Here is a 17,367-nt window from a genome sequence, read left to right on the forward strand (position 1 = left end):
GGCTCAGCGGAGGAACGGCACGGCCACATGGCTGATGGTTTATTAAAACGAGCTGCCCATCGTTATGTCACGTTGCGAATGTCCGCTAAACCAAGCTGCGTCATTAACTGACCCAACATCACTAATCACTCCAATTAACCTCGATGGAGAACACAGCCGCTCTGCAGATTTATCCTCTGAGACGAGCCAGGTGTGCGGGGTTCGAGGAACGAACAGAGGAGGACCGACGGAGCTCTTAGTAATAACAATGTACAGTGGGAAATACTCCCAAAAAAAACACAAAAAAAGGAGCTTTTGTCAGCAACAACATCCACGCTCTTCCAGGCACAGCTCACCAAAGTCCTGTCCCCCAACCGTCCATTGAAACACTTTGGCTGCACCTGAGCCTCGTCGCTTGTGTGGCCGTCCAGCGCCCTGCACCTGTGACTGGAACCTCATTTCCGCATCCAACAGCCTCGGATGGTGAGGTTAGGACAGTCAGTACAGCTAGTTTGGTTGGTTGGCAGAGATCACAAACGCATATGTGAACATGTGGACAGTTGTTGCTCCTACTAGTCTGACCGCGTGGCAGAAGAGGTGTCCTGCCCCATCCTGTAGGCACTTGACGGACGCTCGTGGCTCGTGACCCCAATGAGAGGTCACCCTGGGCGCCCCCGCACACCCCATGTGTGCTTGAGCCCAGCTGGATGTGCCTGATTCCCTCCCAGTGCTGAATCAAAAGGTTACTTCTTTGCACGGGAAATGGAACGAGGCTATTTCTGGGACCCGAAGCAATTTGCAAAATGCTGTTACAACGCAGCGAGGTCCTGGAAACAGGTACGAGAGCAGCTGGAGACCCAAGGCCCAATGGGGGGGGTTTGCCCCCACTGAGCAGTCTGCTGCAATTTTTAGCCTTTGTCAGAAGAACTGTGTTAAAGGTTAAGTAACGCTGCTGTAACAAGGTCAAAGTTCACCTGTAGAGGGGAGGAAATAGCGCATCGATAAAGGCAGCAGGGCACCACGCAAATCAGGGTTCCATCATCACCATCTCATCTCCACCCTGCCACATTGTGGTAGGATCGCTGCCAAGCTGGATCATGCCACAGTGACATCCGTACCCAACCTCTGCAGCGGGCACACTTCGGGCAGCTCTCCGAGCCCAAAGTCCCCAGTATTTACACCGATTTACCCTGCTGAAGCACTGCTGCAGGACCGTGTGCATCACTCATCCGCTCTGAAGATGCTTTCATCCAGAGGAATTTAGTCACATTACAGACAAGCAGCTTTCTGAAAGTACCATGTTTAAGAAAAAAAACACACTTGAAGGGTCCAGCAGGGGCATCTCTCCATTCCCAGTATATATTAGTTATCGCATTTTAATCATTAATAACGGTGGAGGTCAAACACCTATGGTTCATTAGATGTGTCTTCTGAACAAGATGCATCATCTGAACAAGCAGTATGACCTGCGTGTGACTACTCTTGAGCTCTTCTGTTGTTGTTGTTGTTGCTGCACAGCAAGTAGTGCTGCTGTCTCATAGTGCCTGAGTGGTGCAAGAGGACAGGGGTTCAATCCCCACTCAGTCTGTGTGGAGTTTGCATGTTCTCCCTGTGTCTGTGTGAGTTTCCTCCAGGTGCTCTGGTTTCCTCCCACAGTCTAAAGACATGCTGTTCAGGTTCATCCATAGTGTGTGAGTGACAGAGAGAGTGTGTGTGTGTTCCACTGATGTATGGATGAGTGACCCATTGAAAGTAGTGTATCTACCAGTGTAAGTAGTGTTTCTAGCAGTGTAAGTCACTTTGAATAAGGTGTGTGGGCTGATAACACTACATAGACTTCATTGGAAGTTGCTTTAGAGAAAAGTGTCTGCTAAATAATTAAATGTATTCATTATTACTAATTATTTTAATACTGGGGGACGCGGTGGCGCAGTGGGTTGGACTGGGGTTCGAGTCCTGCTTGGGGTGCCTTGTGACGGACTGGTGTCCCGTCCTGGGTGTGTTCCCTCCCCCTCCAGCCTTATGCCCTGTGTTGCCGGGGTAGGCTCCGGTTTGCTGTGACCCCGCTTGGGACAAGTGGTTTCAGAGAGAGAGTGTGTGTGTGTGTATTTTAATATTTATAAGTGAATGTAAATAGTAACGAATTAATTATGATATGACCATTTTAGTGTAATTAATACATGCACAACCATTATTCACGGGACACATTCCTCCAGCATTACTTACAATATTAAGCTTCTTACGCTTATTTTCCCATTTATGCAGCTGGGTAGTTTTTACTGTATTGATGGGTAAGTACTTTGCTCAAGGGTACTATAGCAGGAGGTGGGATTGGAACATGGGTCCTTTGGATTTGGGGTGACGCCCTAACCACTGCACCACCTCTCGATCCACTAGAAGTTCACAGCATGTAACACACAGTGCGTGTGAACAGAAAGAGAGAGAGCCAAGTGAGCAGGACTGAACTGGCACACGCCGTGGAGAAGAATCAGGAGGAGGAGCAAGGTTCGAGCAGCAAGAGAGAGAGAGAGAGAGCAAGATGTAGGGAAGGAGAAGGGACGGAAAGAGAAGAGGGTTCGGAAGGGGATCGTGGGAGCGTATAGAGTGATTGCTGGAGGTGGGGGGGAGCTACAGAATGAAGAGCAGGGGAGGAAGGAAGACAAATGAGGAGGGAGGGGGAGACGAGGACGAGCTGGACGGAGGAGGCGAGGTGAGGTGGTGGGTGGAGGAGAAGAGGAGGGGTGACAGCAGCTGATTCCCGACCTCATTTTTTCCCTTTCTCTAGATCTTCTACCCACAATTCAGCTGAAAAGCAAAAACCAGCAAGACGGTGTCTTCTGGCAGGAGAGTACCTTGACCAGGGGTCCTACAGCAGGAGCTGAGATTTAAATCTGTAACACTGGAGGAGCTCAAACCGCTATTCCAACAACTGACCCCGGCCGTTGGCGGAGTAAAAACTACCCTGCTGCATAAAGAAGTGTACTGCAATAATGAATAATAATAGATTACCACGTGAAAAAGGTGGGGGGGGTTAGAGCAGGGCGGTTTCTGAAGACCGCGAGTGACCGTTCGTACACCGCAAATGGATCCCTCCACACGGAAGCCGGTTCCCTCCTCATCGCCATCATTAAGACTCTGCTACCACAACACCTGGTTTCCATGGCAGCACATGAATTAAAACAACATCGGGCCTCACTGCACAAACACCACGCTTGGCTTCACCGACACCGGTCACCGGCACGGATTTCACCCACAGCTGCACCTGCACCGGCCGCAAGGGATGTACCATGTTCACCATGGTCAGGAGCACGACAGCCAGCGTCTCCATAGGGGGTCACCTCAACGCCAACCTGTTCTGAAGGCTGAATACAATGGATGTGCTCTGTGCCCCTGATGGAGAAGGGTTCGCCCTCCGTGCACGATGACACGGCTGCAGGCCACAGTGACTCATCTCGAACCGGCCACTAATGAAAATGCCTTGAGTATTTGATGTGGAGCATTTTTAAAAATCAATACCGTGATATGAATAATGAGATTAAATGTTTGGAATTAAAGTGCTATGAATCATTGTTCAACAAATGGAAGTGCGGCGGGACCTTGCAAGCAAAGGGGGTTTCCTGGAACCGGGAGCCACGTGGGTCTTACAAACGCAAAACGAAAATACGTTCACCGTCACGTGGTAAAAACGACGTGAAAACGATCCATCCATGTGCCCCCATCTGTCAGGGAGGTGGTGAGACAGTGCTGCCTTGAAACACAAATCCATCTGCTCATCTGTCTAAGTGCCCTGCTACCGTGTGCCACAAACTACCGACCAGTCTCTCTCCCTCTCTCACACGCACTTACACACACACACACACACACACACACACACACACATACACTACGGGCGACTCAGAGTCACAAACTAACCCGAAACACATTTCTCTTTACACTGACCGCCGATCCATAATGACCCCTAACTGTTCTCGGGTAGTGAGGTCGTTGAGAACATGAACTAGTAACCAGAAGGGTGCTGGTTCAAGTCCGTGCTCTTTTAGGAGCACCTCTGAGTAAGGTGCTTACCCTGAATTAGTAGGGTAAATACTGCACAGCTGTACTGTATAAAGGGACATTTCACTGTCACTTTTGCGGCAAAGCATCATCTGAGCTATAAAGCAGCCCGTCCTGTGCGTACCGCTCATTACCGTACCACAGCTGTGCACTCGCTTTGCTACAAAGACCTGGGCACCTGGAAGCTCGCTGAGGGACATCTCCAAGTGCAGGTGGGAATAAAAACTGAAGGATGCATCTGCAGCACGTATGGCGGAACTTCAATTTTGTGCTCCGAGGGAGCGGTAAGACCCCCGAGGGCCGTGAGCGAAGATGTGACTCGGGGCTTCAATTCCGCTGTGAATTCAGCCGGAACGGTGATTCCCACGTCTCCGCAGAGCTGCCTCTTACTGTCTGATTCGGGCAAATCCCACATTTCCCTTTATATGAGACACAAGAAGGTAATAATTTTTATATTTCACAGAGCAAATATGAACATTTGTGCAACGCTTAGCAAAACATCAGTATTTCAGCAGAGAAACAAGACCCCACAGATATGATCCTCTATTAAAATATTTCACATGCAGGGGATCTCATGTATTCCTGGACAAACAGTATGTGCCACATGAAGCCAATGCATGATGTAGCCTTGGGTTTGAACATCATGGCTCGTTCAATGACGACAAAGACATGCTACCGCAAAGCAAGACCCACAATATGCAAGTCATTGTCATGTGGTATGAATATGGAACTGAGATGCAAGGTGGATTTTAAAAAACATTTCACGATTTTTTTAAAAATTATTATAATTTATTTTTGCTGAAGGCTTATAAATGCCACCAACATTGGACACTCTGAACTGTTGTCTTGGAAACTAGGGGAGAACTGTCGTAACCACGAAGTTGCAGGAGAAAGACTTGTCAGAAGTGGTCCGGAGAAACGGAAAACTTGCCCGGTTGAGGAGCATCATTTATCATTCATCACCTACTGCCGGGATCCCAGATAAAGTGCAAGTGTTGGTATGTCACTGCACCACATTATGTGCCTTTGACTGGTTTTAGGCCCCCTGTTGCCATAACGAAGCACTCAAGACATGGGTCTTCTCAAGCACCTGGGCACCTGGGAAGAAGTGGGGTAGACAGCCCTCAAACAGCCATGATGTCATATGCAGAAGATGACCAAAGGCTTGGTGAGGGCTAGGCCTCCTCTCAGCAGGGACCCAAAGATGGTCCAATTCACCATGTTGCCCTGCACAAGATCTGCACTGGTGTCTGGGTGTGCCCCTCATCGCATCACACTGGTCTGGGGCAGATGTCTATGTGAAGAGAGGGTTAGGGTTGCTGTTGACGGCAATCAATCAGCAGAGTGACTGGGATGAAGGTGAGTCCATAGCAACCCAGGGCGAAGTGAGGTGGACTTTTGGGAGCTTCCCTCACTGGAACATGGTACAGTGGGGGCAACAGCAGCACCAGCGAGAAGGACGAAAAACTCCTGTGTTTCTGAAAGAAAGAAAGAGGTGTGTGGCATGAACCCGTTGACCTTAAGGGAGAGGATGTTCTGTCCTCATATCCCACTGACTTGTGACCTTCCGCTTCACGCTAATTTCCCCGGAGAGGACCAGTTACATGTCTCGTGCTGATGACATCAGCACCAGTGTGTCTCAGAGCAAAAGCGAGGCGGTAATCGGATTCCCTGGGGCGAGGCTCCGCGACGCGTGTGATGAGGGCTTTTGAGCCGCTTCAGGCATCTAAGTAGCTTCAATGAACAAGCTCGCAGCCAATCCGTTTAGCGTCCCGCGGTTCCCAGGCTGACACCGCCGTGTCCCCGTGAGGACCTGCACGGGCCAAGCCGAGAGTGGTCAATGGTAATTGAGTAAACGTTGAGTGAACCTTGGATAAACACTGAGTGGAAAGTCTCCCAGAGTGGCAGGTGTTCCAAAGTGCACGAGCGTCACTCAAACAGTGGTCCCGTGTCCCGAACTAGACGTGCGAGCTAAAGGTCACAGAGTTCAGGTCCCAGAAGCTCAACTGCTGTCAAAATGGCTCCAGTGTCAGGTGCAAAAATAGGGAAAAATGGCTCTGACTCTTGTAGTGGCATTGGGTGACCACCAATAATGCTGATGAATGTTCATTCATAAATGACAACGTTGGCCTGCAACTGACTGGTATCCCATCCAGTGTGTTCCTTGTGCTTCCAGGACAGGCTCCAGACAAGCTCAGCCCATTAATAAACAAGCAGTTGTTGATAACAGATGGATGGATGGATGGATGGATGGCCAGTAACAATAATAATAAAACAGATCTGGTAAAAGAGACAGCCAAACGAATGACACCGTGGGTCTCACACTTATTTTTGTACCGCAGTATTGACTTTGTCTTCCAACAAAATGCCATGACTTTTGCCTTTATAGTTAGGCTTGGCTTCACAGACGAATTAAGTAAATCCATCATTTTGCAGCTGCACTGGTTTATGGTGCCAGTACGGATTCTTGCAGGAGCAGGATTGGGGCATTTTGTCAAGTGTCAGAGCCCGACCCATGTGACTGTGTAGCAGAAGTTCTGTGCTGAAAGCCGCGGGGGGGCTCAAGAAGACCACACACCCTAAAAGGCTGTTAAAGGAAGGCCCAGGAGGACTGTTGTGCTGGTGGTGTCCATCTGAGCAACATGCCACACTAGCGCACGATGTAGGAGGAGATAACTTTTCAAAAATACTGCAATAGCGGAACAAATGTATGGAAGCCAAGTATTTCAACACTTTGGATGAGAAAAACAAGAGATGCGATGATTACGGTCTCTTTTGTCAGTATATTTTTGAGACTTGTACGACAGCGCGCAAAGAAAGGTAAAAATCAGTGGATGGCACCAAAATGTCGCATAACTGAAACAATGTTAAACTGTAACAAAATGCTGGATATTCACTGGCGCGCGGCAGCGCTGCTGTTTAATATAACAATGTCCTTCACAATCAGCACATTGCAGATTGCAAAGAATATCTTAGTGGTGCTTTCATATCGGTACAGTGAGCAGTTCTGGGTCAGCGGCACTGATCTGGAGTTGTCTGCAAAAAAGCATCATAAACAAAAATCTATTATGGTCAGCAAAACATCTAGAGAAGAAGAAGTTACCGAAGAGTCTGATGGCTGTGTGTGATAACTTTGAGCTCTGTACAAGGTATGGGTACAGTTTTAAGTCCTTCAGATGTGAAACGGCACATTTTGGTACAGAACTTTTGCCAAGGTATCGTGTATCAATTTTGCATCAGATGACGGTTTGATCATGAGAATAATGGGGTTATTAGTCAAAATGGCATAGAAATGTGGTTTCCCCTGGTGGACATATTTATAACATTTTTGGCATAAAATTTGCTATTCTACCATAAACAATATGTCAAAAAATTGCACTAACAGCAGGTTTTGAAATTACAACTCATATATGTAAATGAGCTAAAAGAAACAAATTGCTTAATGAATTAATTTGTTTGTATGTGTTAATTAACTGAGACAAATGTTAACAAAAACCTTTTGTTTTGTTCTGTAAATGTTCAAATCACAGAAAGTATGCAGAACAATTCAGTCCACCATACTGGCGGCTCAGATTTTGCTGTTCAATAAAAGATGTTTTCAAAGATTTTTCAGAAAAATCAAAAATGGAGACAGTCCAGTCCGACGGATTTTCTCAAGCCTCGCAAATAATTTCTTCATCGTGGGGGTACACAATCACCTGTCAGCTTTTACACCTTTAACAATTCCTCAGGGCAGCACATCGATAGTTAAAAACGTAAGCAGCCCAGCACAGCACCGCCATGTGGCAGATCAAGCGAAAAATCAGAAAACACACCTGATTCTTGCCCATCCACTTGTGCAGAATGTTTCGTATTATGAAGCAGCATTTTCAGAGCCGGGTAACAGTTAACAAAGCGACACAAACTGACGTTAAATTTCGACGCCGAGAGTGCCGAACACCATTTTACTGTGTATGTAACTGCAAGCACAAATGAAATGACTGATTGTTTCCTGTAAGTACACAAACGAGCCCCAGCATACTTGATGCCTGCTAAGGTCAAGAAGAAGGACCCTCTGCAGCACCAGTGGAATTGCAGCACCGTTCGGGGGCAGGGCAGGGCAGGGCAGGGCAGGGCAGGGCAGGGCAGGGCAACCTTCGAGGTCAGAGGCGACGAGGCAGCGTGCTTATCGCAGGGTGGATGTGGGACAGCAGGCTATTTATGTGAGCATTATTTTCACTCGTTGCAGGGGATTTGAACTTGAACCAAAGGAGGACCGAGTTCACAAGCATGAACACACTCACTTCCAGATAGTTGCATACACACACACAGAGTCATAGACGTATGTCACACGCACCAAAGTTCATGCACCAACATACAACTGCACCTATGCAAATGCACGCATGCATGCACGCACACGCGCACACACACACACACCCAGGTCATTTGGAAAAGAAAAAAAAAGTCAGACTATGGACCTTGATTACGGTCGATAAAAAATAAACACGTCAATTCAGTTCCTACAAGCAAGTCTTAGTTCTCCCCTGTGATCGGAAGAAGATAATGTTTATCACAGTAAAACCTGCTGAGCAGACGGGCAGAGAAACAATCTTGCTATCCATCCTCCGTCTGATGCGGCCTCAGCTTTATCCAGGAACCACCAGGGGAGTCTTTTCCACACACTGCCTTTAGACTTATCTGGACTAGGCCTTCTGATGGTGATGTGTTTTAGGAACTGGAGCCCAACATGGTAGAATAGAGGCTATCGTACTTTCGCGATACATCCAGAAGGACAGTATCTCAACGCCTCTTTCCAGGGGCCAGCCGTGCTGTTGCCCAGTCCCGTCTTTCCTGTGCCGTCATATCGATGACGGTCCGTTCCTGCTTCTCCAAACCCTCGTTCCTTAAATATCTGTTCATGCCTCTACTGCACTGTGAGGAGCACATCCCTTCAGCAGAAAAGCAAGAAGTTGCAAGCCAACCTCACACACATTGCATCTTACTCACACTCATGAATCACTGACTCCGTTTTCCTGTTTTTTTTTTTTTTTTGTTCTGTTTAGTATTTTTTTCCTGTAGCCATGACCCAAGGTTTAGTGTTTTTTCGAGAGCTCTGAAGCACGCTTAAATATAGCACATGCCTGACCTGACTTCCCCTCTCAATGGTCACTGACCTCTCCTGTGCGTAAAAGTGTACATGGCCAATGGTACGAACAGATGCAGCGCAGACGTTTCTGTAGCCCAGGAGTGTGTAGTTTAGCGCCTGGCGATATCACCTTGGCCCCAGATGTAAACAGAGTCTCCGAACCTCGCAATATTTTCTCATTCAGATACAATGTCGTGTGTCCTGCTGGTAAACGAGGTGATGCATGGCCCTCGTCGAACAGAAACACTTGTGGTTAAGCATTATGCCCTCGGATTTGTGGTTTTCGAGAGCTGCAATGTTTTCGCCTTTCCTGTTGCATTCGTGGCCTCATTACCTAAGAGCTGCTGGAATAATTGCACCGCTTGCACATCAGGCAAATCGGCTAATGGCTGCCACCCCGAGCAAAGTGCTCCACTCAAATTCCTCCAGTCAGAATTGCGTGAAAAATAAAGGGACAACAAGAAGGAAGCAGCAGGAGAGTAAGAAAAGAAGCAGGATGCTCAGCTGACACAGCCCATGCTTATCCAACTGTCTGGTCCTGGCAGAAAGGTTGACCTCAAAGGTCAGGGGTTAGAGGCCAAGTCAGCGAGAGAAAGTTCAAGCCACCTATATGCAGAATCTCTTTCATTCAGGACTTGCTCACAGGAATGGAGGGACTTCAACATGATGGTGGCACCTAAGGAAGGAACAGGCCACTCAGAAACTCCAGTCGCCAAAGAACCGTACAACAGTAAAGAAGCACATATGGCATCCAGTAGTTGGTATCGTCTACCTGTGGCCCACGAAAGCAAAGCCACATCCAGATCGCAGATTTTAAGACTATGAGGAATACAGCACGTGGGAGAGGAAGCAGATCCATTCAGCGCTCTGAAAGGTAGGAGATGAATGCATGGCTGAGGGAGGGGTCGCTCCTTCTTTATGACCACACTCTGTCCTCGATATAAACATCTCATACCGCAAGGCTGTCATCTCCAACCCCGGAAGCTGGAGCAGAGCCTTGGAGTCGACCGGCTGCCCCAACACACTGGGCACCCAGTCAAGCAAGCGAGGAGTTTGTCTGAAGAAAACCAGCACCTTCCCCGACGGCGCAAGCATGGATATAAACATTCACATTTCCCAGCACTAGCTACCCTCTGAGCTTTCATACCGCCCTTTCATTCTTATTTCTCAAGAAATTAAAGTGCAAAAATGGCCAGTCACCAAAGGATGATATTCTGCAGGAATGTCCAGCTCAAACTGCAGAGGTACTCAAAGTTCAGCGGAATGTGGCTGGTCGGCTCGTGACCTTCCTACCGGCTGTACAACCGCGTATTTGTGTGCAAAATATACGCGGAGCAATCAAATTTGTCTCCGAAAGCCGCACACTAACGCACACCGCTGGATCAAATGAACCGTAAGATAAAAGGTGCCCCGACTGTCTCCAGGAACGCTGACAGTCCAATGGTGAGAACTGTCTGAAACGGTTCCCTCACGTTTGAGCTGCCGATGTCAAAATCTGCTGTGAGTTCATGTTATCTAAGAGGAAAAACTCCAGCTGTTATCAAAATAATAAACCAAAAAGGTCATACTGGATCATAGGTGATCAAAATCTTTGTGAGGGAGTGAAAGGCATAATTCTTATCATTCTTATCATCACATGCTTGCTGAGTATTACATTGAAAATTATAGATAAGGAAATTCAGTAGCAGTTAAAAAGGTCAAGTGCTGCGCTGAATGCTGGAAATTGAAGACGTTCTCATCTTCTATAAGATGATATAGATCCATGTAGATTACTGCAACGAGCTGAGATTAAGTTGCGAATTAAAAAGCCTGGGTAGCTCACTGAACATGCCTTACATGTGAGCAACAGCTCCCAGGAATTAATCATGTTTTTTGGAGCTTACCCAGTAATAATATATATAACTCTGGGTTCATGACATACGATGCTGTCCCACGGCAATTTTCAGTCCTTGCGCATTCCCTTTGGACTAAAGGTATGGACAACACAGGCAGCATCGGGGTGGGCGGTGCAAAACTGTACCTTGACTCAGTCCTTCGACAAATACATTTTACCACATTTACTGGTGTTCTGTAAGCAACTTTTCAATGCACAAAATATTACTGGGTACTGTTTCTTTTCTGATACTTTTCTCCAACGTCACTTATAATATGAGCTTTGCACAGCAAGCTACTTGTAATGATTTAACCATTTATACATCAGGGTAATATTTATTGTACCGATTCAAGGTAAATACCTTGACTAAGGGTACTTGGAAGTTGAACCCAAGAACATTGTAATTACAAGACAACGGCACTAACCACTACGCCATCCAGTGTTTCTGCAAAACAGTTTATATTTGACAAAAAGCATCGTGCAGCCAGTTAAATCCTATGTAATAGTGTTGGTTATGCATGTTTTTAGCAAAAAACACATTTGTGAATGCACATCTGAACAGCTGTACACCAAGCTTGCAAATGTATATGTAATATGAAATGTGAAAAATGTACAGGAATGGTCCAGCCTTCCAGATGAGTCTGGCAAACAATCGGTGCAACTTAAATGAATAAAATGTAAAATATTGCACTGCTGAAATATTTCACCTGTTCTCTAGACCTTCATTTGCACTTATTCATAACACACAACATAACTGATGAACTATTCTGAAAACTGTTAAGGCGACAGTTTGTTCAAATGTAAAAGTTATGCTGCGTATTTATGTAGTGAATTTCCTTAATCCCATCATGTGCTGCTTTGAGTCGAAATTACTCAGGCAATGAAAAATAAATAATCATTTACTGTGTCATTACCCAAATCGCTGATTCCGCAGTCTATTCCGAATAAACTGATTGAAAACTAACACACACAAATGGTTTTCAAAGGGCAACTTCATTACATGTTGATAGAAGAAAAGCACACTGCCTGTCTTTATTTCTATTTATGCTGTGCTCTTTATTTGACTTTTATTAGTACATATATAACTGATGTTACTTAAGTAGGTGGCTGTTACTGTCTCTATTTCCAGGACAGCGCACGACTGCAACAAGGAGCAGCTGATGGAGGTTCTCCCTGAAAATTAAATCACCAGTAATATCCCTAATAAAAAGGTCGATAATCTGAGGTGTGACTGAAGTAGCTCTTTTATGGCCCCTCTGTTTGTTTATTTTCCCGTAATAGAAGGAGAGCGAGACATTAACCTGGAACATAAGGGCCCTCCAGGGCGTCTTTAAGTGTGGTTACAGTGCCTCATTTATCGGGACTCGTGCAAAGACAGCAAAGCACAAACGCCGGGCACGCGGCTCAAACGACGGTCTGGGGGCAAAGCGGCAAAAACCACGGTACTCCCAATCTGAGGTCCATGTGGCCAAACTAGTGTAAAGTCCATGATTTATGTTGCGTATGAGGTGCCCCACAGGGATACGGTTTGCATGAGATAAAGAGATTTTCCTTTAACAAACGACAAAAGAAAGCGTGGGGGGGTTTCGAAGGAGGGAGCGACAGGTAAAGTCCCACACTGTTGTCCAATCAAAGTACAAGCCCAACAAGGATTGAACACAGCAAGCATTCCGACACGTCCAGATGCAGCAGAGAGGGATACAGCTGCAGTTATGGTCTGACGTCCCATTTACGAACCTTTTGTGCGCGTGTGTGTGTGTGTGTGTGTGTGTGTGTGTGTGTAAGAGACAGAGGGAGAGGTCCATAATTTGGTGAGGAAGCAAGCGACCAGGTCCCTTAATCCTGAGAAAGTAAATTGTTGCCGTCATCGAGTTCGCCGGTTAACTTCTCACCCAAATAACGGCAGCGAGTGCGACGGCTCCGTTTACGGTATAACAGTGTGACTGTTGGAAACAGAGAAGAAATGTGCGTGGGGGCATTAATTACGGGACCTGCGCGAGCCCTCAACGGGGTGTGGAGGATATTGTGAGGACGTGTTGAGAATACGACATGAACATGAGGAGAACACCATGAGAACCCAAGAATGCAATGAAAATATGAGTCGAATACCTTAGGAACGTGAGGTAAAGGTGAGGAGAATACCTTAGGAACGTGAGGTAAAGGTGAGGAGAATACCTTAGGAACGTGAGGAGAACACGAGGAGAATCTACAGGAACTCGAGGAGAACACGAGGAGAATCCATAGGAACGTGAGGAGAAGGTGATGGACGCTGTGACGTCGGAGCAGATCTGTGGAGAGAGACCCGAGTGTCGCGCTTTCCCGCAGGTCCCACGTCAGAGACCGCCGGTATCTCGGAGGCCCACGGGAAACGGCGGTCGGCTGTCTGTCGAGATACGCGCGAGGCGCGGAGACGCCGTGGGACGTGTCACCGGGAGGGGGACACCAGATACCGGTGTGAGGTTTGGAGGAGAGACCGAGGTCCTTCCTTCAGGAGAAGTGCAAGAGCCCGAGTGAAAGACACGACACGGTCACGTCGTTCCGTCCAACTTGCGCGCCGTCCGCAGGCCGCAGGAAGCCGCCGAGCAGCGAGAAGAACACGACGAAACAGTGGAACACAGCAGCAGCAGGAATAAAGGCGCGAGTCAGTTTCTCAAACTTTGAGGCACTTATGTCTTACGCTTACGTTACGGTCGCTGCTTACCTCGTGGGCGCCGTGTCGCGACACACCGCCGTCTCGCGTGGGCGCCCTGACACTTCATCGCATGACGCGAGACGGCGGTCGGACACTCAGCAGCAGCACTCGGACACGCCACGCACGGCGCGGGAGGGGGGGGTCGGGTGAGGGGGTCCGGTCCGCAGCGGTCCAGAGAAACAGAAAGTGTCATGCGTCGTCGCTCACCTGCTCAAAACAGTTATCCGTCGGACCGGCGTGTGTTCAAACTCCTCCGCTCGCTCGGTCGGTCGGTCGGTCGGTCATCATCGCTGCTGTCACTAGTCTGACACACACTTCTTCTTCTTCTTCTTGTCTCGCTTTTGCGTCCCGGCAACACCATCATGATTCATGCTGCACTTTTTCTTTTCTTTCTTTCTTTCTTTCTTTCTTTCTTTCTTTTCTCCTTCTTTCTTTTCTCTTCTTTTCAAAACTGCCACGGCGGTGAGTGAGCGCGCGCGCGCGACTCCCGCGCCGGACGGTCTGCGGTGCGCGAGAGCACAGTGAGTGAGCGCGTGCGGCTGCCGGGCGGCTCTTTGCTCCCGTGTGACGTCACCGCAGAAACCCGGAGAGCAGCGGCTGTAGCGGTGGCGGCGGCGGCGGCGGCGGCGCGTGGGTGGAGGTGAGGGGGCGGGGTTGCGGGTGCATTGAAGTGGTGAGGGGAAGCAGTGTGACAGGTCGCGCGGAATGCGCGCGCGTGCCGCTCATCGTCGTTGCTCAATGTTTGTCGAAAGCAGAAAGGTACAAGGGTCAGAAGCCCGAAATTGAATGTATTGTGTCACTCACTGCAAAACATGATGGATGCGTTCGTGGGTTTGCCGGACGCGGGTCCGAGAGCCACGGCACGTGTCCCAGCAGAACGTATAATATCGGGGTTTGGGTCGCACATGGTCATGGATGGCAAGCCTTTTGGTCACGATGCCTACAAACGTGTCTGTGTCCCGCTTGTCACGTGACGTTTCTCACGGAACTCCGACTGCTGTGACATCTGCGGCCTCGGGAGGGAATTCGGGGAGCGGCTCCGGGTTCGTGGCGGGATGAGCGGGCCAGGGGTCCCGGGTGCGCGCCTCCTGGCTTCGGTGGGTCACACCCCGGGGACCCGTCCTGGCGGGGTGACGGTGCCACACAGCTCAGGACAGCTGGACACAGGTGGCTCCTGCTCCCATACATTCAGCAATTTATTCTTGACATCATTAGTACTGTCAATAGTATTATTATTCTCAGTAGTACTATTATTAGTATTCTTCGTGCAAGTTGGTTTACAGCGATACGTTCATAGTCTGAGCTACTCAAAATTATTTAGCCAGTTGCGTCAATTTTACACTTTCCTGGATTAAGGCTCGCAGGGTGCAGGGAGATTTGAACCCGGGACCATCCGTTGCTCCTGCATCATCGGCTCTTACGGATATGCTGATAAAAGTGACCCCACGTTGACCATTTTAATAAAGAATTCATTACAAGGCAGTTCTCAGGGTTTCTGGGACACGCGCAGGCGACGCTTCCGTTCGAAGCCCCTGTCCTTAACCACCTCCCCCCGGTGGACACAGGTCAGCGGACCACCCGCAGAATTGCTCCAAGGGACTCTTTCATAAGCTGCACACGAGAAGGAATCACCACAGTGAAATATGAAATATGATTTCATCACCCCCACGAGAACGGGTTATGACCTCATGTCGTTGTGCTTAACCAGGTGGTTGTGCAATATTATAATTTTTCATGACGAAGCAACAGGTACATTAACAAAATTAAGACGAGCAGCTACATTTACTGTCCTCGAAAAGCTCGAATCAGAGCGATTCATGCATTGCATTTAATCCATATTTAATATTCTCCATTCCCTCATGGAGTAGAGTTCGTAGGTAAGTATTACACTGAATTCGTCTATTAAAGAGCATAAAGTTGTTTTACTGTTATTAAGAGAGGAGCAATAAAACAAGGCGGGAATAATTTAATGAAACAAACACTGATCATGAGCTAAAGAGAAGAGTTCCCATTTAAACAGGTTTTCTTACATTTATTCTTCCGTGTTTTACCATAATTTACCTGTTTACACAGGTGAGCAATTTTTCCTCTTTCAATTCAGAGTATGAGCCTTCATACATACATACCAGAGGAGCGGGGATTCAAACCCGCGCCCATCTGCTGCAAAGTGAGGGATTTATCAGCTCCGTCACTTGCAGGCCGCAGCCCCCAGCCCCCCCACCCTCGCTTCTCTCGTCTGATAGGCCGGATCAAGCGTGTCTCCGAGTGTGTGTGAACGCTGGGTGAACGCTGCCACACACTCCCTTTTCCGCTGATATGAACTTTCCATTATGAGGCGCAGAAGCACGTCGGTTATTATTTCCAATCGGTCGGTTCGCGCGGCGCAGGACAGGAATGACCGGGCCGCTTTGATGCTTCCGATTCGTGTTCAATTGTCTCGCGCGTGACATGTAAGCAAAAATCGCACCACAAATCAAGCGGTAATCAGCGCTAGCGCGTTTTCATTGTTCCGCTCCGATCCAACAAGATAAACACGGTAAAGCGCCAAGGTCGTGCAGCGGAATGCCGATCCGGATGGCGCGCAACGCGGAATATAGCGGCGATTCAAGATGTTTGTGAAACACGGACATTGATGGTGTTTCCGGTTCCTGCCGACTCGAGCTCTGCTCGCTGACGTCTCCTTCAGCTTCACACTCCGGTGTTGACCACCGACCACCAACCTCTTCTCCACCCTGGACCACACCAACCTCTTTTCCAAAGTGACCCTTCCTCCACCTTGACCCCGACCTCCCCCGCCAATCCCTGCTGATCTTCAGCGGCTGCAGCTCTGTCCGCTCCACCCGGGCGACCTTCTCCACACCGAGCTCTCAAGCCAACAGCTGCACACACTGACCACCGCTCTCCACGATGGGCCACTCTGACCACAGAACCCGAGTCTTCCTAGGCGAAGCGCGCCACTCGAAGCGCTACGCCACCTACTGCGTGCTCTTGGACGCACCTTTCCTTGAAACCCCTAGCAGATCTGACTAATTGCACTTACTAATTACTATTCATATATGCCATCATCACCTCACACAGTTATGAATTTCACATGAATTACTGACAGTTATTATCAGTTATGAATATTGGAACCTGCTGCAGTGCTCATGTGGAGAGGAGTGGAGTAAAGCGATTCAATATTCCTTGACTCCAAGAACCCGCCCAGATCAGGATGAGCTGGAGACTGAACCTTATCTGACCTCCTCACGCGAAACAGAGGGTGGAAGACATGCAGCTCATTTGCATAATGCAGACGTGACTCGGTGCTCCGGTGAAGCACCACCACAGATGCAATCAGGGCTTCTGCAGCAGCAAAGTTTAAGGCCATTTTGGACGAGCCGCTGAAAGCAACCTTCAGCACCGCAGTTCTTCAACCGCCCTGTTGCTCATTTACATTGACGGCCCTGACAGAGGCGTCTCGGCCCAACCGCGGGCAGGCGAACAAAGGCAGAGGGAGCGAGCGAGGCCGGTGTGCTCGACAGGAGTTGGTAGCAAAACTGGCAGCGGGTCCCGTGAGTCGGCCGCCGGCCGTAATTTCCCGGTGCGTCATTCAGGGCTTCGGTGCGCAGCGATTCGCAGCATCGGCACGTTTGTTTAAATATTCAG

The 17,367-nt window shown here is 48.5% G+C and overlaps 1 protein-coding gene across 5 annotated transcripts in view; it reads right to left on the bottom strand.

The window, feature by feature from the left end:
- The window catches only part of LOC108931907 (glucagon receptor-like), a 40,349-nt gene extending 26,068 nt beyond the window's left edge, over positions 1-14,281 (bottom strand). For 3 of the 5 annotated variants that reach the window (XM_018748002.2, XM_018748001.2, XM_018747996.2), the window contains exon 1: positions 13,930-14,281. The gene's annotated coding sequence lies outside the window, so the exon portion shown is untranslated. The other 2 variants (XM_018747999.2, XM_018747998.2) reach the window with 2 other exon arrangements.
- Positions 14,282-17,367: the final 3,086 nt, after the last annotated feature.

This window comes from Scleropages formosus, chromosome 1 (genome assembly GCF_900964775.1).
Source record: "Scleropages formosus chromosome 1, fSclFor1.1, whole genome shotgun sequence".
Lineage (NCBI taxonomy): Eukaryota > Metazoa > Chordata > Actinopteri > Osteoglossiformes > Osteoglossidae > Scleropages > Scleropages formosus.